The following is a 24,738-nucleotide window of genomic DNA, read 5'->3' as shown; positions in this document are numbered from 1 at the left end:
AGGGGCTTGCAGTCTAGAGGGGAGATGAGGAAGTAAATGAATGTGGTAGGGGTGGTCAGTGAAACTGAGTACCTACCTTACCCAGTGAGAGATGCAGAGAGGCTGCTTAGCCTTGGGGATTGCAGAAACTGCTTTTTCCTCAAGCACCAGAGAAGCTCATGTACAGAATTTTCTTCATTTTACAGTGTTTGTTTAACACACTTTATTTTTTTTTTTCTTTCTTTTACTTTTATTATTATTATTTTGGCCCTGCCATGAGACATGTGGAATCCTCATTCCTGGGCCAGGGGTTGAACTCACACTACCTGCATTGGAAGCACAGAGTCCCAACCACTGGACCACTAAGGAAGTCCCAGACTTTAATTTTTAGAGCAGTTTTAGGTTCACAGAAAAACTGAGCAGAATGTACAAAGGGTTCCCACATATCCCTTGCCCTCATACATGCATAACCTCTCCCACTATCAACATCCTGCCTTAGAGTGGCACATTTGTTACAATACAGAACCTAAGTTGACTCATCCCTGTAACCCCAAATCCATAGTTTATATTCACGTTCACTCTTGGTGTATAGAATATACATATGAATATTCTAGATATAGAATACATATATATTCATATATATACATATATATTCATTCATATATATACATATATATTCTATGGGTTTTGACAAATGCATAAGGACATGCATCCATCATTGTAGTACTATGCAGAATAATTTCACTGCCTAAAATATCCTATGTGTTCTGCCCATTCACAGCTCCCAACCCCCAACCCCTGGCAACCACTGAACTCTTTACTGTCTGTATAGTTCTGCCTTTTCCAGAATGTTATGTGTTTGGGATCATAGAGTATGTAGCCTTTTCAGATTGTCTTCTTTCATTAATAATATGCTTTTAATATCCTTCCATGTCTTCTTGTGGATTCATAGCTCATTTCTTGTTAGTGCTGAATAATATTCCATTGTATGTATGTGCCACAGTTTATTTATCCATTCACCTACTGAAGGGCATCCTGGTTGTCTTCAAGTTTTGGCAATTCTCTGTAAAACTGCAACAAAGATCTGTGTGCAGATTTTTGTGTGACATAAGTTTTAAATTACTTTAGATAAATAGCAAGGAATGTGATTACTGGAGTATATGTTCAGACTGTTTAGTTTTGTAAGAAACCTTCAAACTTCAAAAGCAGTTATACCATGGTATATATGTATTTTAAATGACTTAATCTTGAATCCAGCAGTACCTATATGAGGTGTGTTTTCAGAGACTTCAGAAAACTTCCCTGATCAGACATTAGTTGGAAGATGCTTCTCATACTGTCCTCATATTTCATTTAAATAGTTTGAGTTTTTGAACTCTGTCAAAATACAAACTCTTGTATAATTGGTAACAATTTTCATTGTCATCAATTATGTATACCTTGAAGAGGAACAAATGTTCTAAGAGTGCTTTGATTAAGCAAAATACAGTGAAAATTAAGGGGGGAAACTGCAGTATATATAACAAACTGGTCTGTATATTTCCTCTTCCAGGAGTATTTGCTGTATCCAGGGTTAGAGATCTGTTCGCTTAATAAGTAGAGAAGGGGCCAACAGCCAGCAGGCACTGAACTAGAACTGGGCACGCAGAGGTAAAGAGGAGCAGTCTGTGTCCTTGAGGAGCTAGCCACCCAGGCATGTACAAACACAATTTCAACATAACATTACACGTACCATAATCACAAAACTGATTTTCAAGTAGTCTGCCTAGTTGTCAATTGATGTGTCAAATCATGTGTTGCAATCTGTGATGCAGAAAATATGGTTTGCTCAAATAGAGGTATTAAAGCACCATTGAGGCTCACCAGTGAGCATGACTTACTCAGCCTGGAGGGTCTGAGAATTCTTCAGAGAGGAGACAAAGTTGGGGTTTAATATTCAACAATACATGTGACATTTCCTGGCAGAGGAGAGAGACAGGTTTTAAGGCAGACCGTTAAGTGCGTGTGAGTGAAGATGTGAACTAGGAAAGAGTTTGGACTGTTTGAGGGAAGTGCTTCAATGTGGTCAGAGAAGAAAGTATCTGAGTTGGCGGCCGGAGGGGTGGATGGGAGGAAGCAGGATGAAATGCAGGCAGGAGGCAGCATGTGAAGGACTTTATATCACAGGCAGGAAGCTAACCTTGCAGTAGTCCAGTAGGATAGCCATGAACCATACGGCTCTTGAGTACATGAGATGTGTTCAATGCAACCGAAGGGCAGAATTTTTTGTTTTACTTCATTTATGTAAATTAAAAATGGAAATAGTATAAAATAGAAAGATGCATAGGTAACACGCTGAAGTGATTATATTTTAGATGGGTTGGTTAAATACAGTACACTATTAAAATTAATTTCACTTGTTCCTTTTCAGTTTTTAAAAATGTGGCAACTAGAACCTTTATTTTTTTTTTAATTGTAATTTTTTTATTGGAAAACAAACATACAACTTGGAATGGATTTGAGGCAAATTGTGCCATAAGCAGATTTTCTTTAAGTGGCTAAAACAAAGTTTAAAGAGCAAGTTAACAATAAAAGAAAGTGTTTCTGGTATAGGACCAGCAGTACAAAAAAATAGTGTGCGAGTACCTGGATAAAACACCCGTTTTGCAATAGTGCAACTTTTAAGTACATATTGTTGACTGTCCGTAGTCCACGCAGAGTTACAACTCCACACTTCAACAACAACATGCTGAAAATTCCTAAAGAAAATTACTCAAAAAAAAAAAAAAAAGGCACAACCCAGATGTTCCCTCATTTGACCAACTCCATCTAAGTTTAGATGTGCAGAAGGGCTTAGATATATCCAGAGTAAGCCACATGCAACATGTTAATTGATCAATTTTCTAAAATAAGGTTTCAGGACAATGACAGTAAGATAAGGGAAGAAAACTTGGAGGAATGAAGTCCTAATTACTATACATGCACATTTTTTTTGACAGTAGAGGGAAACCTTTTACAGATAAGTTACAAACAAAGAAAAGGCAAATAAACAATTTTGTGCAAGAAATTTAGCACATTCTGCACAATGTCTTCACTTTGCTGTCATCATTTGTACAAACTCTTCATAGTTTACTTGACCATCTCCATCAATATCTGCTTCCCTGATCATTTCATCAACTTCTTCATCTGTTAACTTCTCTCCAAGGTTTGTCATCACATGGCGGAGCTCTGCTGCACTAATGTAGCCACTACCATCTTTATCAAACACACGGCATGCTTCTATAATTTCTTCTTCACTGTCTGTGTCTTTCATTTTTCTTGCCGTCATTGTCAGAAATTCCGGGAAGTCAATTGTGCCATTACCATCAGCATCTACTTCATTAATCATGTCCTGTAACTCTGCTTCTGTGGGATTCTGCCCAAGAGACCTCATTACAGTTCCCAATTCCTTTGTTGTTATAGTTCCATCACCATCTTGTCAAATAGTGAAAAAGCTTCTTTGAATTCTGCAATCTGCTCTTCAGTCAGTTGGTCAGCCATGCTGCAAGCGCTACCCATCTCCGGGAGGCACCCACACAACCACTCAGCTCGCTCACTCCACTCGGACTCTGCTGCTGCTGCTGCTAAGTCGCTTCAGTTGTGTCCGACTCTGTGTGACCCCATAGACGGCAGCCCACCAGGCTCCCCCGTCCCTGGGATTCTCCAGGCAAGAACACTGGAGTGGGTTGCCATTTCCTTCTCCAATGCATGAAATTGAAGAGTGAAAGTGAAGTCCCTCAGTTGTGTCCGACTCTTAGCGACCCCAAGGACTGTAGCCTACCAGGTTCCTCCGTCCATGGGATTTTCCAGGCAAGAGAACTGGAGTGGGGTACCATTGCCTTCTTCACCACTCGGACTCTAGAACCTTTAAAATTATGTGTTCAGCTCACATTATATTTTTGTTGGACTATGCTGCTATAGGCAGTTGGAAGCCACTGAGAAATTTTGTGCAAGAAATGAATGTGATCAGATTGGGGTTTTATTTTTTAATTAATTTTTAAAAATTTTTTAAATTATGAAAGCATGGTGATACATTTACAGGAGACTTGGAAAATACAGAACAAAGTTGCATGTAGTTCCCCTATAACAATTATTATTTCAAGTAGATAAATTAAGGTTTTTAGTTGGAGTTTCAATATCAAACCCTCAAAAATTAATAGAATGAATAGTCAGAAAAGTAGAAGGATATAGTAGACCTGAAAAGCACTACGAACCAATTCAACATAATTTAAGATTTATACAATTTTCACACAACAAAAGGGTACAAATGTATTCAAGTTTCCACAGACTATAAACCAGGAGACACAGAAACATATCCAGAGACATGAAAGAAGTATACACAGTCTGTTCCCTTATCACTGTGGAATTATGTTAGAAATCAATATCAAAAGATACTTGAAAATAACCCACATATTTTCAAGTGCAATGTGAGATCTTTGATTTAGCCACAGAAATCTTTGATTTAGCCAGAGAGATCTTTGATTGAGCTATTGAAAGCCTCAAGAAGGTTAAAAGACTAAAAAACCACAGAGAGCAATTGCAGAGAAAGAAACATTTAAATGAGAGATTAATATAAAAAATGAGAAATTAATATAAAAACCCCATGTATTTGGAAATTAAATGTCCACTTTTAAATAATGGGTGTTTCTAAGGAGACATAACAAGGAAAATTAAAAAATATTTGTAACAGAAGAAAAATGAAAAGAGAATGGACACTAGTATAAAATTTTCTGAAATTTGAACAAAATCTGTACTTTAGTTAATAATACTGTGAAAGTAAAAGTGAAAGTCGTTCAGTCATGTCTGACTCTTCGTGGTCCCATGGACTATAAAGTCCATGGAACTCTCCAGGCCAGAATACTGGAGTGGGTAGGCCTTTTTCCCTTCTTCAGGGGACCTTCCCAACCCAGGGATTGAACCCAGGTCTCCACGTTGCAGGTGGATTCTTTAGCAGCTGAGCGACAAGGGAAGCCCAAGAATACTGGGGTGGGTAGCCTATCCCTTCTCCAGCAGATCTTCCTGACCCAGGAATCGAACCAGGGTCTCGTGCACTGCAGGCAGATTCTTTACCAACTGAGCTATCAGGGAAGCCCTAGAAGTTTCTCATTCAAATATTTTTTAAAAAATCACTAAAATAATACATTTTCTAGACTTTTAGCAGTAATACTAGATGCCAAAATAAATGGAACTATATCAAAGTTTTGAGTGACTATAAATTACAAATCTAGTATTCCACTTATATTAAGTCAAACAAGTAGACTCAAAATGTCATAAATTTTTTAGCTAGGTAAAAATTTATAAGTTTTCTAAAATATATATATTATACTTACTATATATATATATATACATATATATATATATATATACACACACACATACATATATAAAAGCTTTTCTACTACACTTGATAAAGCCTTGAGAAAGAACAACAACAAAAAAAGATGGAGAAATTGGAAAACATAAACTTAATGAAATGGGAGCATTGAATATAAAATAGAAAAAAATGAAACAAACTAGATAAAAGTAAAAGGTCATCATATAGTCCAGTTGTTTTTAAACATGACTGTTCATTAGAATTACCTCTGGAGCTTTTGAGAAAATAAAACAATACCTTGGCATTTGTATTTTTCAAAAATTTCCAAGATAATTCTACTGTGCATCTGGATTTTTAAAAGTGTTTACAGGTTTTTCCATTAAATGGTTGTTTTAGTGATATAGAAGTCAATTATTTTCTGTTAACCAATCATGACACAATGGTATTAAAATGAGTATTAGTTACATAGTCACAAAATTAAACTCAACACTTAGAAAACTAAGATCATGGCATCCAGTCCCATCACTTCCTGGCAAATAGAAGGGGAAACAATGGAAACAGTGACAGACTTTATTTTTGGGGGCTCCAAAATCACTGCAGATGGTGACTGTAGCCATGAAATTAAAAGATGCTTGCTCCTTGGAAGAAAAGCTCTGACCAACCTAGACAGCATATTAAAAAGCAGAGATGTTACTTTGCCAACAAAGGTTTGTCTAGTCAAAGCTATGGTTTTTCCAGTAGTCATGTATGGATGTGAGAGTTGGACTATAAAGAAAGCTGAGCATCGAGGAACTGATGCTTTTGAACTGTGGTGTTGGAGAAGACTCTTGAGAGTCCCTTGGACTGCAAGGAGATCCAACCAGTCTATCCTAAAGGGAATCAATCCCGAATATTCGTTGGAAGGACTGATGCTGAAGCTGAAGCTCCAATATTTTGGCCACCTGATACGAAGAGCTGACTCATTGAAAAAGACCCTGATGCTGGAAAAGATTGAAGGCAGGAGGAGAAAGGGATAATAGAGGATGAAATGGTTGGATGGCATCACCAACTCGTTGGACATGAGTTTGAGTAAGCTCCGGGAGTTGGTGATGGACAGGAAAGCCTGGCGTGCTGCAGTTCATGGGGTCACAAAGAGTCAGCCATGACTGAGCAACTGAACTGAACTAAACTGAATCACAAAATTAAAAGTTTTCACAGTTAATAGCCAGACAAAAGATAAAAGATAATTACAGTATACTGTCAGGCTAATCATGTTTCCATTATGGCTTGCAATTATAATCCGCCTGCAGTGCAGAGACCTAGATTCAGTCCCTAGGTTGGGAAGAGCCCCTGGAGAAGGGAAAGGTTACCTACTCCAGTATTCTGGCCTAGAGAATTCCATGGACTGTATAGTCCATGGGGTCTCAAAGAGTCAGATACAACTGAGCGACTTTCACTTTATAAAATAATTACACACAATTTAGGGGGTTAGGTAGAGTGATGTGGGAAGTAGAAGTGTATAACTGCGCATGTTTTCATCCACCTAGCCAGTCTATGTCTTTTGGTTGATGCATTTAATCCTTTTACATTAAGGTAATTATTAATATGTATGATCCATTTTCTTAATTATTTTGGGTTAATTCTTTGTAGGTCTCTTCTTTCTCTTGTGTTTCCTGCCTAGAGAAGTTCCTTTAACATTTGTTGTAAAGATGGTTTGGTGGTGCTGAATTCTCTTAAATTTTGCTTGCTGGAAAGCTTTTGATTTCTCCATCAAATCTGAACCTGAGTCTTGCTGGGTAGAGTAAACTTGGTTGCAGTTTCTTCCTTTTCATCACTTTAAATATATCGTGCCATTCCCTTCTAGTTTGTAGAGTTTCTGTTGAGAAATCAGCTGATAATCTGATGGGAGTTCCTTTGTATGTTATTTATCATTTTTTCCTTGTTGCTTTTTGTCTTATCTTTAACTTTTGTCAGTCTGATTATTATGTGTCTCAATGTGTTCCTTCTTGGGGTTATCCTGCCTGGGACTCTCTGTGCTTCCTAGACTTGGTTGATTATTTCTTTTCCCATGTCAGGGAAGTTTTCAGCTATTATCTCTTCAAATATTTTCTTGCGTCCTTTTTCTCTTCTTCTCGGACTCCTGTAGAGTGAATGTTGATATGTTTAATGTTGTCCCAGAGGACTCTTAGGCTGTCTTCATGTTTTTCATTCTTTTTTCTACATTCTGTTTTATGAGTGGTTTTCCACCATTCTGTCTTCCAGGTCGCTTACCCTGGAAGTTATTCTTCTATTGATTCCTTCTAGTGTATTGTTCATCTCTGTTTGTTTGTTCCTTAGTTCTTCTAAGTCTTTGTCAAACATTTCTTGCATCATTTCCATTCTTTTCCCAAGATCCTGGATCATCTGCACTATCATTATTTTGAATTCTTTTTCTGGAAGATTGCCTGTCTCCACCTAATTTAGTTATTTGTCTGGGGTTTTATCTTGTTCTTTCACCTAGGAGATAATCCTCTGCCTTTTCATTTTGATTAACTTTCTGTGGTTATGGTTTTCATCCTGGAGGCTGTGGGATTGTAGTTCTTCTTACTTCTTCTGTCTGTCCTTTGGCGGATGAAGCTGATGGGAGGAATTGGTGGTGGAAAAAACTGGGTCTTGTTCTGGTGGGCAGGGTCATGCTCAGTAAAATGAATCTGATTATCTGCTGATGGACGGGGCTACACTCCCTCCCTGTTACTTGTTTGGCCTGAGGTGACCTATCCCTGGAGTCTATAGGCTCTGTGGAAGGGTTAACGGCAATCTTCAAGAGGACTCACTTGACAAAGTGCACCTTCTTTGTGACCCCCAGGACTGTTGCTGCCAGTGCCTCCATCCCCACAGCGAGCCACAGCTGACCCACGCCTGCAAAGGAGACCCTCCTTCACGAGCAGGTAGGTATGGTTCAGTCTTCTGTAGGGTCACTTCTTCTTTTCCCTGGGTCCTGGTACACGCAAGATTTTGCTTGTGCCCTCCAAGAGTGGAGTCTCTGTTTCAGCCAGTCCTGTGGAAGTCCTGTAATCAAATCCCACTGAGCTTCAAAGTCAGATTCCCTGGAGACTCATAGTCCCCTTACTGGATCGTCAGGCTGGGAAGCTGGAGATAGAGCTCAGAACCTTCACAGCAGTGGGAGAACTTCTTAGGTATTATTGTTCTCCAGTTTGTGGGTTGCCCACCCAGCAGGTATGGGATTTAATTTTATCATAATTTCACCCCTTCTACCATCTTGTTGTGGCTTCTCTTTTGTCTTTGGAAGTGGGGTATCTTTTTTTGTGGGTTACAGCATCCTTCTGTGGATGATTGTTCAATAGCTAGTTGCACTTTCTGTACTCTCACAAGAAGAGATGAGCACTCGTCCTTCTATGCCACCATCTTGATTTAATCTCCTAGGTTTGTTGTTGTTCAGTTTCTCAGTCATGTCCAATTCTTTGTGACCCCATGGACTGAAGCACTCCAGGCTTCCCTGTCCTTCACTGTCTCCTGGAGTTTGCTCAAACTCATGTCCATTGAGTTGATGATGCCATCCAACCGTCTCATCCTCTGTCACCCCTTTCTCCTCCTGCCCTCAATCTTTCCCAACATCAAGGTCTTTTCCAATGAGTCGACTCTTTGCAACATGTGGTCAAAGTATTGGAGCTTCAGCTTCAGCATCAGTCCTTCCAATGAATATTCAGGGTTGATTTCCTTTAGGATTGACTGCTTTGATCTTCCAAGGGACTCTCAAGAGTCTTCTCCAGCACCAAAATTCGAAAGCATAAATTCTTGGGCACTCAGCCTCCTTTTTTTTTTTTTCTTCATTTATTTTTATTAGTTGGAGGCTAATTACTTTACAATATTGTAGTGGTTTTGCCATACATTTACATGAATCAGCCATAGATTTACATGTATTCCCCATCAGCCTCCTTTATTGTCCAACTCTCACATCCGTACATGACTACTGGAAAAGCCAGAGCTTTGACTATACGGACCTTCGTTGGCAAAGTCTCTGCTTTTTAATATGCTATCTAGGTTGGGAAAATCCCATGGAGAAGGAAATGGCAACCCACTCCAGTACTCTTGCCTGGAAAGTCCCATGGAGGAGCTTGGTGGGCTACAGTCCATGGAGTCTCAAAGAGTCGGATACAACTGAGAGACTAACACCGAACACTGAACAGTAGGTTTGTCATAGCTTTTCTTTCAAGGAGCAAGGGCCTTTTAATTTCGTTGCTGCAGTCACCATCCACAGTGATTTTAGAGCCCAAGAAAATAAAGTTTGTCACTGTTTCCATTGTTTCCCCATCTATTTGCCACAAAGTGATGGGACCAGATGCCATGATCCTCATTTTTTGAATGTTGAGTTTTAAGCCAGCTTTTTCACTCTCTTCTTTCACCTTCATCCAGAGGCTCTTTAGTTCCTCTTCACTTTCTACCATTAACGTGGCGTCATCTGCATATCTGAGTGGGTTTTTATAATTACAATTCTAATAGTAGAGCAAAGGATGGCTTGGTGAGAGAGTAAGGTGACCAGTTAGTAGACTATGGCTATAGTCCACATAAGAGCCTACAACGGCCTAAAAGAGCAGGGATGGAATGAAGGAGCTCTATTGCAAAGATATGTAGGATGGAAATAGGCATGGCTTAGTGATGGGCTGACCGCGGAGGGCTCTTGTACAATGAAGAATTTGGCTTTTGTCCCTAGTTTTTTGCAGGTAATCTTGAAGTCTGGAATTTCCCAAGTGAGAGTAGTGTCTTTATTCTTCATGGTGGGGCCCTTGGACCACAACAGAGTTATGCTAATCAGGTGACTCATGGTAAGCCCCTAGAAAGTTTCAAGATAGGGACTGGCCACACCAGAAGGACCAATCATGCAGTTTGGAGGTTGAGGCTTTGAGCCAAGTGATATACACTAGACCTCTGAATTTTGGGGAGGGGAAGAGAGATTAGAGTTATTTCAATCACATGGCCAAGGAGTCCAGCAACCACGCCTCTCTAAAGAAACCCTAATACCAGTAAAAACTCTGGACACTGAGACTTTCATGAGTTTTATGGCTAGTGATGCACATTGATGTACTGGGAGGGTGATGCATCCTGAAGACACAGAAACTTCACATTTGGCGCCTTCACCTGCGGTTCTTCTTTGTGCTGGTCCTGATTTTTATCTTCTTATCATGAACTTTAATCAGAAGCATAGCACTTTCCTGAGGGTCATTTTAGCAAATGATCAAATCTGAAAAGGTCATGGGAGGCCTTCCAATTTATAGCCAGTTGGTCAGAAGTGCATGTGACATCAGTCAGTTCACTTCAGTCGTTCAGTCATGTCTGACTGTTTTTGACCCCATGGACTGCAACACGCCAGGCTTCCCTGTCCATCACCAATTCCCGGAGCTTACTCAAACTCATGTCCATTGAGTTGGTGATGTCATCCTACCATCTTATCCTCTGTCATCCCCTTCTCCTTCTGCCTTCAATCTTTCCCAGCATCAGGGTCTTTTTTAATGAGTCAGTTCTTCACATCAGGTGGCCAAAGTATTGGACCTTCAGCATCAGTCCTTCCAATGAATATTCAGAACTGATTTCCTTTAGGATTTGATTTCTTTTCAGTCCAAGGGACTCTCAAGAGTCTTCTCCAACACCACAGCTCAAAAACATCAATTCTTCGATGCTCAGCTTTCTTTAGCATGTGACATAGTAACCCCTGAACATGTAGCTGACATCTAAAGTAAGGACAGTCTTGTGGAAGAATGTGCACCTAGCCTGTTAAATGTAACTTGTCTAGCTAGTGCAGGATTGTGTGGCAGGGTGAAAGCAAATAAGTCAACTTTAGTTTTTAGATTAAAGGTATAACAAACCCAATAAGAGATGCAGGTTTGAGCAGAGGAAGGTGAATTTGGTATTATGCTTGTCAACTTTGAAGAGTCTATTGTCCTCAGGGTTGATATGTCTAGAAAGCAACACAAGTGGGGTTCAGGAGAGAGTATGGGTTGGGGACAAAGATTTGACGGTGCTCAACTAACAGGCTGAAATAGGAATCTTTCTGCTTTATTGTCCTCTAAGGCGCCTTGCTCCTTCCATTCACTTCCCTCTCACTCTACAGTCTTCCTGTGTCTTTGTCTTTTCTACACGTCCCCTCACCCCTCCACCACCACCAAGTTACTCCTTTCTCTTCCCACTCTGGCCTGAAGTGGCCCTTGGAACTGCCTTCCTGCCCAAATTTGAGCCAATGATCTGGAGAGGCTTGACAACCAGAAGGCTCTAAGCACACCCTCCCCCACTGTGTGTGCAATTAATCCTCAGCTCTCGCTGATTTTTATCTGTTATCTGCTAATGACTTTGCCCTTTCTACCTTTTCTTCTGCCTGGGGAGGGCACAAGTGTGATTCTTTGCAGGTAGAGTTCGTCTTATCACTTTTGCATAATATAACATGATGAAAGGTCATGTTTTTAAATGCCAAAGACATTCATTTTTCTTCCCAACAAATATTTGAGCACCTAGTATGTGCTTAGTGTTAAGGATATGAAGATGGAAAGATGTGATTGTTTACAGTCTGAAGGAATTTGAACACTTACTTGCAAACCAAATGTTTCTGATCATGTGACTATGTGTAAATTGTAATTGAGGAGGTAACCATCTTAGAGTTGACAAGGGTGATACAGTCAAGATGAGTCGTAAGTCTCTTTACTGTCTCCTCAAGTGTTTGTCCGTCGGGACTTCCCTGGTGGTCCACAGCTAAGACTCCACACTCCCAATCCAGGGGGCCCAGGTCTGAGCCCTGGTCAGGGAATGAGACCACATGTCACAACTAAAAGTTCTCACACTGCAACTGGAAGATCTTGCACACTGCAACGAAGACTGAAGATCCTGTGTGCCACAGAACAGACCTGGTACAGACAAATAAAGAAAATACTAAAAAAAAGTTGTCCATAGGAAGAAACTGGGTTTCAGAAAATAAAATATTTCTCCGTTTTTGGACTTTAAATATTTGGATTTTAAACTTTTATATTTTTAAAACATTTTTTATATTTTTTCATTTATTATATTTCATGTACATGTATATTTCTATATGAATATATATTCACATTTTATGATATGTGTTTTGCATATTATATATTCTATATCAATAAACTTTTCCCAGGTGGTGCAGTGGAAAAGAGTCCACCTGCCAGTGCAGAAGATGCAAGAGACATGGATTCAATCCCTGGGTCTGGAATATTCTCTGGTTTAGGAAATGGCAGCCCAGTCCTGTATTCTTGCCTGAAAAACTCCATGAACAGAGGAGCCTGACAGGTTACAGTCCATGGGGTCACAAAGAGTCAGACATGACTGAGTGACTCAGCATGCACAAACTTTTCCTACACAGCTCTCTTTCACCTTGCTCTGACACTTCTGTGAATATGGAATGTGGTCTAGGGAAAGAGGAAGAATTATTTGGGACAAGCTCTATGAAAGTAGAATGCAAACAAATCTATAGGAGCTCCAAATATGGTCACTTGTCACACTTTTCATAGCACAATGCAAGGACTATCTCTATTTCTTGCTACTCTGAACCATTCAAAATCTGACAACATTATGACCAGGTAGCCAATTAGAATGCAGGATCCCAGGTCCCAGCAAGACCTACTGGATTAGAATCTGCATATTTAATAAGAAACCTATGTCATTTAAACTCACAATATAGGCTCTTGAGAGTCCGTTGCACTGGAAGGAAATGAAACCAGCCAATCTTAAAGGAAATCAACCCTGAAGTTCATTGAAAGAACTGATGCTGAAGCTGAAACTCCAATACTTTGGCCACTTAATGCGAAGAGCCAGCTCACTGGAAAAGACTCTGATGCTGGGAAAGACTGAAGGCAAAAGAAGAAGGGGGCAGCAGAGGATGAGATGCTTAGATAACCAACTCATCACTAACTCAATGGACATAAATTTGAGCAAACTCCAAGAGATGGTGAAGGACAGGGAAGCCGGGCATGCTGCAGTCCATGGGGTTGCAAAGAGTGGGACACGAGTTAGTGATTGAACAATAGCAACAGTTTGAGAAGCACTACTCAGAGAGTTCCACATGGAATTTTCTGAAATGCTATTATTACACAAGGGGAATTAGATTTCAATCCCTCTGTAAACACTGACTGCCTGGTAAAGACTCGATGCGATGGTTGGCATGTTTAATGAGCTGGTGAAAAGAACTGAGCCCCTTTGGCTTGAGCACATCCTCCCACTTCAAGTATGGAGAAGACTCTTGAAAGAGGGGCCTTTGTTCAGCATAGTTGTGCAGAGATGGGCTGCGTATTGGTGGTGGACCTGAGCAAAATGTTGATGCTTCAGTTTCTTTGAATGGAGGCTGGGGAGAAATGTGGTCCCGTGAGAAACAATGCCTGTCCATCAAGGACTGAATGGCAGGACACTTATAGAGCCCAAAGTTTCCCTCCCTTCATGGTTTAAAAGGCAACTTTCCCTGGATTCAGAATTCAGATGATCCCTATTTAGGTTTCAGCTTTTGGGGTTTTGTCAGGGATTGAGATCGGTGTCTTTAGACTTGGGGACTAATGGTTGGGTTGTCATCTGGAACTTGGTTATATTGTGATTATTCATAGTCACCTGGGGAACTAGGTGCTCATGGAAAGTACACTGGTTAAGAAGTACGGCTGGTAGTTCCTTGCCAGGCCCCTCCCCGTGTTAATTTTCTGTGGCTGCACTAATACACTACAACAAATTTGAAGGCTTAAAACAGAAGTTTACCCTCTCCTAGTTCTGAAGGCCAGAAATTGGAAGTCAGTCTGTCTATAGGGTCATGCTCTCTCTGATGGCTCTAAGGAAGAATCTTTCCCTGACCCTTCGGTTTCTGATGGACTCTAGGTGTTCCTTGGCTTTTGGATGCACAGCTCCAATCTCTTCCTCCTTCTTCAGATGGACTTCATTTCTATCTTTCTGCATCTTCTCTTCTGTCTCTTACACTTGTCATTGGATTTAGAGCCTACTCAGATAATTCAGGATAATATCATCCTGAGACCCTTAACTTCATTACATCTACAGAGATTATTTTTCCAAATAAAGTTACATTCACAGGATCTGGTTTAGAATACAGGAATATTTTTGAGGGAATCCACAAAACAATTTACTATTGACTAATAAGCTGTGTGGCTCTGGACTGTTGTTATTTAGTCACTAAGTCATGTCTAACTCTTTTGCAATCCCATAGACTATAGCCCACCAGGCTCCTCTGTCCATGGAATTCTGCAGGCAAGAATACTGAAGAGGGTAGCCGTTTCCTTCTCCAGAGGGTCTTCCTGATCCAGAGACTGAACCCACGTCTCTTGCATTGGCAGGTGGATTCTTTACTGCTGAGCTGCTCTGGACAGCTAGCTACAAAAAAGACAAGCCTCAGGTTTCTCATCTATGAAATGAGATCTTCATTAACAATAGTGCTAATATTTTCTGGTTCTTTTACTTGAGTGTTCTATCCCTAGGACAATTAAAGGGAATATCATTGAGTGTGTATTTTAAATAGCATCATCCTTATGGTTCTGGGCTTCCCTGATAGATCAGTTGGTAAAGAATCCACCTGCAATGCAGGAGACCTGGATTTGATTCCTGGGTTGGGGAGATCCCCCTAGAGTAGGGACAGACTACCCACTCCAGTATTCTTGGGCTTCCCTTGTAGCTCAGCTGGTAAAGAATCTGCCTGCAATGTGGGAGACCTGGGTTCAATCCCTGGGTTGGGAAGATCCCCTGGAGAAGGGAAAGGCTACCCATTCCAGTATTCTGGCCTGGAGAATTCCATGGACTACAGTCCATGGAGTTGCAAAGAGTTGGACATGATTGAGCAACTTTCACTTCACTTCACTTATGGTTCAGTGTTTTTATATTAATTCTCTAAACAAATATTTGCCCAGGACACAATTCCCAGAAAGGTGTTGGACTCTAGTGATGAACAAAATATAGGATTACTGTCCTCGTGGAGCTTATATTCTATGGAGGTTTACATTCTCTCCTACTGGAGAACAGACCCCATGAAGAAGTAACCAATAAATACTCAAGTTAATTAGGTAATACTATGTTCCATGAAAGAAATTAGGTCGACAGGCTGACTGGGAAGACTTCTCCAAAGAAAGGACATTCAAGCTGAGATATTAAAAATGAAGAAAAGTCAAGAATAAGATGGTTCAAGAAAATGAAAGGAGGCCCATATGACTGGAATAGATTTTTTGAAGCCTCCATGTGAAAAGTGATCTATGGAGAGCAAAGCTAGCAGCATCGATGACAAAGCTTGGAGGGTTTTGATGGATGAGATGTCAGTAGCGTGCTGTGAGTGCCCCTCTAGTCCTATAGTCATGGACTGCATAGGCATAAGTCTGGTATCTGGCTCAGAGAAGATGTTGGTCTTCATAACTTGCCTAAATCCAAAGAGTTAGAAAATAGCAAGAATGGGATTTGAACCCCAGAAGTCTGACTCTGGACCTGGACTTCACCCCTGTGCTAGGGTAGAAGAGTGAGAGAAGTCTGTGATGATCTCCTAGGACTCGGCTCCTAGGACTCAGATGAGGCCATCAACACAGATAGAAAAAGCAGGTGAAAAAGCAGGACTTTCGTTTTAGGGTTGATGTGGTTAGTGCTAAGTTATTTTTACTCCTACGTTAAAACTCCCAGTTTATCTCTAAGGGAATGTAAAAAAAAAATTGCTTCTTTTCTACTTTCCTACCTTCTTTATTATACTTTGTAGTAATGATTAACTCTGATTTTTTTAAGGCAATACACCAAAGAAATCTTATAAAGAAATTGTATAAAGTGATAGGTGGAGGGAATTCCCTGGAAGTGCAGTGGTTAGGACTCAGTGCTTTTGCCGTGGTGGCCCAGACTCAACCCTGGTTGGGGAACTAAGATCCTGCAAGCTGTGTGATGTGACAGAAAAAGAAAAGGAAAAAATAATAGATGGAGGACATCTAAAATAGACTGAAAATCAGAAATGAAGCTTCATAGCTTTGTCTGATCTATTTGGCCACCTTCTATCCTTAGCAATTGGAGTTGATGGCTTGTGGTGGGGTGGCAGGGGAGGGGGTGTACAATCTAGGACTAGCGGCAGTTCAGACTCCATGTGTCCGATGCAAGCTAATTGGCAAGCGCCCGGGTGTTTCATGTCCTCTGAGTTTGCTAGGTTCTTGGCAGCCACACCTATGACTGGGCATAAACCCTGCTCCCTTTCTCCTGACCCACATCAGTCTTGTAGTCATTGGGTGCTCCAGGAGTATCGCAAAAGTTAACCAAGAACTTCTTCAAACAGCTTCTTCTTCATCCGTAGCTAATGGTGAGCAGCTGTTAAACAAAGCTGCTTATTCAAAGCTTCTTGTTCAAAGAATCACAAGCAAAAGAGCTGCCAACCCAGAATCAGTCTCCCTGGATAGCAGGTGCCACTTAAGATATCACATTTTTCTTGCTGGTTTTCTTCCCTTATGTCCCTCATCCTGAACAAAGGCTGCTTTTGCCCCTTATGGCCCAGGCATTTTGTTTTTTGTATTCACGGCCTGGTTTCTGAAAATATCAGAGGTTTGACTCACAAAAGAGAGACAGTTTTAGAATCTTTTATGATCATTCTCCAGCCCAAAAAACTGGGTTTCTAAGACACAAACGGAGGACCAGCAAGAGTTTTCTTTTGTATCTTCTTCTCTGACCCTCTCCCAGGGTTGCTTGGACTCATCAGTCTCAGATAGCACATTTGTGTTATCCAAATAAAGTCAGTGACATAGAAAATAATACTATAATTACCAAAGAGGAAGGGAGGTGAAGGGTTAAATTAGGAGTCTGGGATTAACAGGTATATACTACGCTATGTAAAATAGATGAACAGCAAGGGTCTACTGTATAGCACTGGGAACTGTATTCAATATCTTTTAATAACCTATAACCCTTTCTCCCCTCTCCAAAATCTCCCAGCTCATCTTGACTGTTACTTTTACTGTCTTTTCTCCCACACTCTGCTCATTCCATGTGAATCCACCACGCCAGGCCAGGGTTCTCTGGGTTCTGCCCTCACTCATTGTGTGCATCAGTCACTCAGCTGCGTCTGACTCTTTGCAATCCCGTGGACTGTACCCTTCCAGGCTCCTCTGTCCATAGAATTCTCCAGGCAAGAGTACTGGAGGGAGTTGTCATTTCTTTCTCCAGCAGATCTTCCTGACCTGGGAATCAAACCCGAGTCTCCTGCATTGCAGGCAGATTCTTTCCCATCTGAGCCACCAAGAAATGCCTCACTCATCACCTTGTTTTATACCACAAGTTGCAGACACTGAGCTGACTGTTCAGAATTTGGTGCAGATTGAAAGAGAAAGAGGTTAAGGGGTGCTCATAACGCTGATATATTCAACAGAACACACTGATTTGTTGCCTTTTAAACTAAAAGAAACTGAGGCTCAGATATGGTGGAGAGGAAGGGGGCAGACCTAGAGACTGTCAGTGACTGAGCAGATTTCTCTAGCAGCTCAGGCTTCATCTTCCCCACAACCTGGACAGGATGTCTTCCAGGCCTCTCGAGCTGTCCAACCCTGCTGTCTCTGTCTTGGATACACAGCTTGTGATCTTTCATGGTTCTCATGAGCTTGGGGATAGTAATGACTGGGCTAGGCGCTGATGGAGACACACACAAACATCTTGGGGCCCAGAGGCTGGCTGCTTCTTTCATGTCTCAGTCACAGCAGCATGAAAAATCCTCCATGGATGTAAATCCTCAACTGGAGTGAAAAGCTGAGGTTGGCAGCCAGTATATAGCATCAGGTGTTTCTAACTCCAAAATATTTGGCCTGTCACCCATGGCTTATAGGTGAACACAATCCCCATCTCCTGCCTTCCAAACATGTCTAGGTTTACATGTCACCGAGAAAGAAACTAGTTTCTTGGCAAGTCCCTTTCAGAAGTTTTCAAACCTCTGTTTTAGCATATGGCTATGAGGACAGCCTCAAGGTGACCGAGATCATCTGTCCTGGCCGAGCTGTGACCTGGGTATGGAAAGGTTTGCACATATTCAACCAGCATGAGAGTAACTGCTTTCCAGCCCTTCTGTATTCAGAGCTTTCAGAACATCATAACATGAGCTCACTTTGGTTGGTTTAGTTCAACTAACACTGGGAAATTTATTGTGTACCACATACCAGGATGATTAGAAGGAGACAGGAAAAGCATACTTTCAAAAAACTTGCATTTCAGTGGGTGGACAGGCACAAAAAGGAATCATTTTGAATTCATGTTGATTGCAGTGACAGCTTCACTGACAGAGAAGCTTGGATCTGGGGCTCTTAGCTCAGCCTGGTGAGAGCCGGGATTCCTAGAGGATGTGACAACCAAAATGAATCTTAAAATGTGTGTAAGGAGGTGCCCAAGGAGGAGGAAGAAGGCATTCTACAATAAAGGCACAAAGATGCAAAGCAATGCAGTGCATTTGGGTCCTACAAATGATTCTGCATATGAGAGCACAGCAAAGAAAAAAAAGAGAAGTCCAAGTAGAAAATGGCAGTGAAGCTGCAATGGCAGGAAGAGGCTGGATCACAGAGCCCTGTACTTTCTAAGGCACTTGACCTTATGCCGAGAAGACTGTGGAGAGCCAGAAAAGCTTTAAGCAGGGAGCGACAAAGTCAGACTTTGATCTTGCCGGGTATCTTGATTTTAACTGAACTATTTATTTTAGTTTTGGGATTAGGAAATATTTGCATATCAGGACTTTCATAACTGAGGGTCATTATCAAGGTGTAACATGGCTTGTGTGAGAGTGTTTGGACTCTCCCTCTTGGATGAACTATGTGTGGCTGATTTTTTTTTTTTTTTGCCTGGATCCAGGGGCTCTGGTACCCACCCACTGCTGGCACACAGCCCAGTACCCCAGTACCCCATCCTCTGTGCCGGCCGGCTCTGCCTACTGTCAGGCTGCCTTCTACTACAAGCCAGAGTTGACTGGCTCCTTTTCATCCCTTACAGTTCCTACAGTGAGAGTCTTTGGGTAGACCTTTTTCTTTCTTATACTCTGAGGAGCATTTGGCAGCTATATATATATATGTATACATGTATGTATGTATGTATGTATATGTATATATATATATAACAAACCTAGGTCTCCTTAAGTCAAGAATTGAAAACTTTTTTTTGTTTGTTTGTTTGTTTCAAATTTCCTTGAGAGAAAAACAAGTGTTGATGTTTCTTGGAATGAGAGATACATTTGCTGTGATGAAGAGTTGTTTGCCAGCTCTTGAAGATTTTTCCTTCTGAAGCACTGAAAGTAGACACAAGAGCCCTCAAACACCCGGAGAAGAGGTTTCCTTTTGAAAATGCCCGTGGCCTGCTCTGAGTGACGAGAGTTTGGATCACTGTGAAAATCTACCTTTGTTCAGTGGACTTATTTAAATCTGAAGAATCTCTACGGGTGCTCTCCAAGTTCTCCTCATGGGGAGATCTTGGACATGGCATTCACTTTTCTTGAGGCAACATCTCTCAATAAATGGATTTTCCCCTCAAGAACCTGCTGCTTTAAATCTGTTAACACTTGGTTCAGTAAGTATTCTGTTTCAATTTCTGTGTCAAATGCTAAAGCGGAAAGGAAGAGCAAATCTATGGGCAGATGGATATGAGATATTAGAAGCAATAAATTTTTTGAAAAGATATATTTGAAGTTACATAATATAATGTAAAAGTTGTTTGTATAGATAACACACTTCAGTAAATTTTCTATAGCTGTACAAATATCAACAAATGTCTTAGCAGCCTTAGAGGCCTGGAGAGGCACGACCCTGTTCACCTGTGGCTGAGGCCACACGCGTGCACACAGGATGAGTAGAAGTCAAATGAGGGCTCTGAGGGACAAATGTGAGAGAACATGTGAGCGAACACAGCTGTGGTCTGAGGTGGAGACGCCTGGTGCTGGTTCAGCCCGCATGTGCCGCCCCCCACGAGGGAGGGAAGCTCAGAGGTGCTGGGCATCTTGCGAAGAGGAAATGGAAGAGGAAGCGGGACCAGAAAAGTGTGTGTGGTCCGTGAACACTCACCTTTATGCATAAATTGTGGCGTGGTGAGCTTCAGGGATTCTCAGTAATCCAGTTAGTTCTCCTTTCCTACTGGTACAGAAAAGAATGAAACTGCACAGAGAGACTAGAATTCCCCAGCTCTGCGGAAAGGAAAGGAAAGGAGAAGGCATTTTTGCCCAACATCAAGTATTTCTCTTAAAACTAGCTAGAATTTCTGACAACAAAGAAGGTGAATTATTAGGGGGACAACACTGGAAGCAGGAGAGAATAAAGAGGGAATATTAGACTAACTCAGGACAGAGAGGAAAAGTCTTCACTAAGGCAGTGACCCAGAGACAGATTTCTGAATTTAGAATGAGTAGAGGGTAACCAAGGAGATACACCAGTATGTGGAAGGCTCTGGCGGGATTTTCACTGAATTGCAAAGAAAACAGCCTCCCTAGTGCCCTGCATAGGGATGTTACGCCCAAGGGGTTTTCAAAGCTGCATGACTATAGAAGAAACTTTCAGGATGCAGCAGTGGATGCCTGTCCTTCTGGTGTCCTGTCTGCCCCACATCCCTTTTCCCACTTCTGTTAGTAACACCTTCTTCTTTCCTTTGGAGAAATATTCTTATCCCATGATCCAGTCCATCACCAAATCTCAACTTTCTAATCAAAAATGGACTTGCCGTCTTTCCGGCCACAGGATGAGCTCAAAGAAAGGCACATTCCTCACAATGGTTCAGTCAAGCCTTTCCCCAGATCATTCCCATAAGGAAGGCCCTTCATCTATCTGGGGCCACATGAGCTGAAAAATTGTAACTCTTGAATTGCTTTTGGATATATTCCTGCCTTGTAGAGAAGGTCTGTCCTCAATGGGAAAAATATAAACATAAAAAGTCAAATAGATGTGAGTGATAGATGGAGAGAGAATCTGAATACATACAACACAGATTTACCCACAGTTCCTACAGCTCTTCTTCCATCCCTTGATCTATCCCAGGATCTTTCTGATGAACAGCCTCTCTCTCTTCCTTTTTTCCCTTAAGCTAGTCTGAGATAGCTTTCTGTTATTTTCCACCAGAAGATTTTTTACTAACACTTGTGCAAAAGGAAAGTAACTTCAACTAGAATTTCAGCGGCTCTCTCCCTGGCATGATGGAATAAGAAAAGCCAGTTGCCTGACCACAGAGGTTATGGGGGAGGGGGGCAGGGAGTGGCAGTAATGTCCATTATAAATGGATTCATTCAGTTGAACAAAGGGCTTTTATAAGAACGGTGCTAAATAGAAGTTGGCATCTCTCTCTCTATGGTTTTGCTCTACTGGAGACTGAACATCTCATGAAAAACCAAAACAAGCCAAGAAAACATTGGTGCTAGGCTGCTTCACAAAATATGTAAATAAAATACAAGAAAACATGTCTTGAGAGCAAGGATTGCTTTTTATAAAAAGTGCTTTCATGTAAGAGACTATGGAACTTTTTCCACTTGTTTTTTAGAGACAGCATAATAGTGAGAGCAAGAGCAAGTGAACAAGCAAAGAAGAAAGAGAGAGAAATATTGATTCAAAATTTTTTCAGCCAAAAGCCAGGGAATAGACTATTTAGATCCTTTGGCTGCACAGTTCAAGGATATAATTTTTGCTTGCTAATGGTAAACTGACTTCACTATAACTCTGTAGCCACAGAAGTCCACCCTGAAAATATAACATGGCAAGATCTAAACTTGCAGAACATATACAAGGACTCATCACTTCTACATAAATAACTCCTAATGCACTTAGTTTGATTTGCCAAAAGTGAATTCATACACGGTGTTTTAAGAATACATCTCTCAGACAACGTGAGGCACAGTTACTTCAGCCACTCAGTCGTGTCCGACTGTTTGCGACCCCATGGACTGCAGCACGCCAGGCTTCCCTGTCCATCACTACCTCCCGGAGCTTACTCAAACTCATGTCCATCGCGTCAGTGGTGCCATCCAACCATCTCGTCCTCTGTCGTCCCCTTCTTCTCCCGCCTTCTATCTTTCCCAGCATCAGGGTCTTTTCCAACGAGTTGGTTCTTCGCATCAGGTGGCCAAAGTATTGGAGTTTCAGCTTCAGCATCAGTCCTTCCAATGAACACCCAGGACTGATTTCCTTTAGGATGGACTGACTGGATCTCCTTGCAGTCCAAGGGACTCCCAAGAGTCTTCTCCAACACCACAGTTCCAAGAGCATCAATTCTACCTTGAGTCCTGGAAAGTTAGCACCCGAGACGCGCCTTTAGATGTCTGCCACTAGATGGCGTGTCAGGCTAACTCGCTCCCCTTCTCTGAGCAACTTGCTAGCCGCCTCTACAACCTCCTGCCATATTTGGTGAGTCATTTCAGGCCACCTGATAAACACTCAGGAAATGCTTAAGACCAATTCTGCAGAAAATATAACTCACCTAAATGGTGTGATGAGTATTATTAGGATGCCTCTGCCAAGATTTTTTTCAGAGCCTGAAATCAGCGTACTTCTTTGTTTCCTGAATTGAATGTATTTAAAAATATGACTTTGGGGGCTTTTCTGGTGGCTCACTGGTAAAGAATCCACCTGCCCAGGCAGGAGACAGGGATTTAATCCCTGATCCGGGAAGATCCCACATGCTACAGAGCAACCAGGCCCATGTGCCCCAACTGCTAAAGCCTGTGCACCCCAGAGCCCGCGTTCAACAAGAGAAGCCCATGCACCGCAAGTATAGACTAGCTCCTGCTCACCACAGCTAGAGAAAAGCCCACAAAGCAATGAAGATCCAGCACAACCAGAAATAAATTAAATAAATTAATAGAATTATTTTTTAAAATATGACTCTTACATTAAGCAAATGGAAATCAGTAGGGTTAAAACATTAAACAGTTGATTTTTTCCCCCACAACTGCCTAATTCTAATCCTATGGGTCAAGCCCTTCCTTGCTTCATGAATGAAATCTAGATCTGTACTTTCTTTGGTCACTCTTGAATAATACATGCCATTCTATTCACCTTCAACTCACCCAAATAGTTTTAGTTCTGTAATTCAAACGATGACTCTTTTATAAAGATCAAACCAGACAATTTGTAAAGTTAAGACTTCTTGCTCTCCCCTATTGTAGGATCATTTTACTTTAGAAGTTTGCATTAGAGAGAAATGCATATACTTTCTAGATTTTCCCACTTAGCACTTCCATTCCTTCTTCCCTCAGTCACTTATTCTTTCTGGATCCTCCAGGGCTGCTGTGTATATGTATATAGATGTGGAGTTACTATGGAGAGAACAGGACAGGTAAAGAGAAGGAGCAAGAAATATTTTTCTTGAATGGCATCAATATAATGTGACATTTTACCAAACATGAATTCGCAATCAAAAACTACAAAACATGTAAGGAGATGCGAAACCACAAGTGAGAATGAGCAGACCCATGAAGACTGCAGATATTGGAATTACTGGGGATAAAGTATAAAATTAGTACATTTAATATATTCAAAGAAATAAGAGGAAATTGTATAGCAGTAACAGCAAAACACTACTGCCAATGACCATACTGATTTGAGAAAGAACTAAGTTGAATTTTTATAAATGCACACCTTACAGAAATTTATTAATTAAAATTAAAACTCAAAGGAAGGAGATTAGAGGAAGCTAAAGAGAAAAAAGTGAAATGGAAGATAAACTTGACAGAATTACCCAGAAGAGAGCACAGAAAGATAAAGAGATGAAAAATGCAAAAGATAGATTTAAACAATACGAATAGAATGAAAAGGTCTAATAAACACTCAATCAGAATTCTCAAAAGAGAGTTTAAAGGGGAGAAGAAATAGTTGACATATTAATGCCTGAGAGTTTTTCATAATTAATGAAAAACCCACAGATTCAGGAAGCACAACACATTCTAACGTGAATAAGTAAAAAGAAATCCACAACCAGTCACATGTTGATTAGGCCAAAAAACACTAGAAACAAGAAAATCTTAAAAATAGCCAGAGGCTGGTTATTTATGAAAGAAAGATAATTAGATTGGTAACTGCCTTCTCAAATCAACAACAAAAGCCAGAAGGCAGTAGAATAATGTCTTCAGTTCACTGAGAGAAAATAACTATTGATTTAAAATTGTATACTTAGTGAAATTATCTTTCAAGAACAAGAATGAAGTAAAGATTTTGTTTTAAACAAATACATACTGACAGAATATCCTACCAATAGACCATTACTAAAGAAAACTTTCTTCAGAAAGAAGGAAGAAGACTCTGACACTATCATTGGGAATGTAAATTGTCACAGCCACTATGGAGAACAGTATGGAGTTTCCTTAAAAAAGTAAAACTGGAACTACCATATGACCCAGAAATGCCACTTCTAGTATACACCCGGTATATACCATACTTCTAGGTATATACCATAATTCAACAAGATGCATGCACCCCAATATTCATTGCAGCACCGTTTCCAGTAGCCAA

General features: G+C 40.9%; 1 pseudogene; it reads right to left on the bottom strand.

The window, feature by feature from the left end:
* Window positions 1-2,415: 2,415 nt before the first annotated feature.
* Window positions 2,416-3,513, bottom strand: LOC122426852 (annotated as a pseudogene).
* Window positions 3,514-24,738: the final 21,225 nt, after the last annotated feature.

The sequence above is a fragment of the Cervus canadensis genome, chromosome 2, assembly GCF_019320065.1.
Source record: "Cervus canadensis isolate Bull #8, Minnesota chromosome 2, ASM1932006v1, whole genome shotgun sequence".
NCBI classification, from domain to species: domain Eukaryota; kingdom Metazoa; phylum Chordata; class Mammalia; order Artiodactyla; family Cervidae; genus Cervus; species Cervus canadensis.
This window is presented reverse-complemented; position numbering and strand designations above follow the sequence as displayed.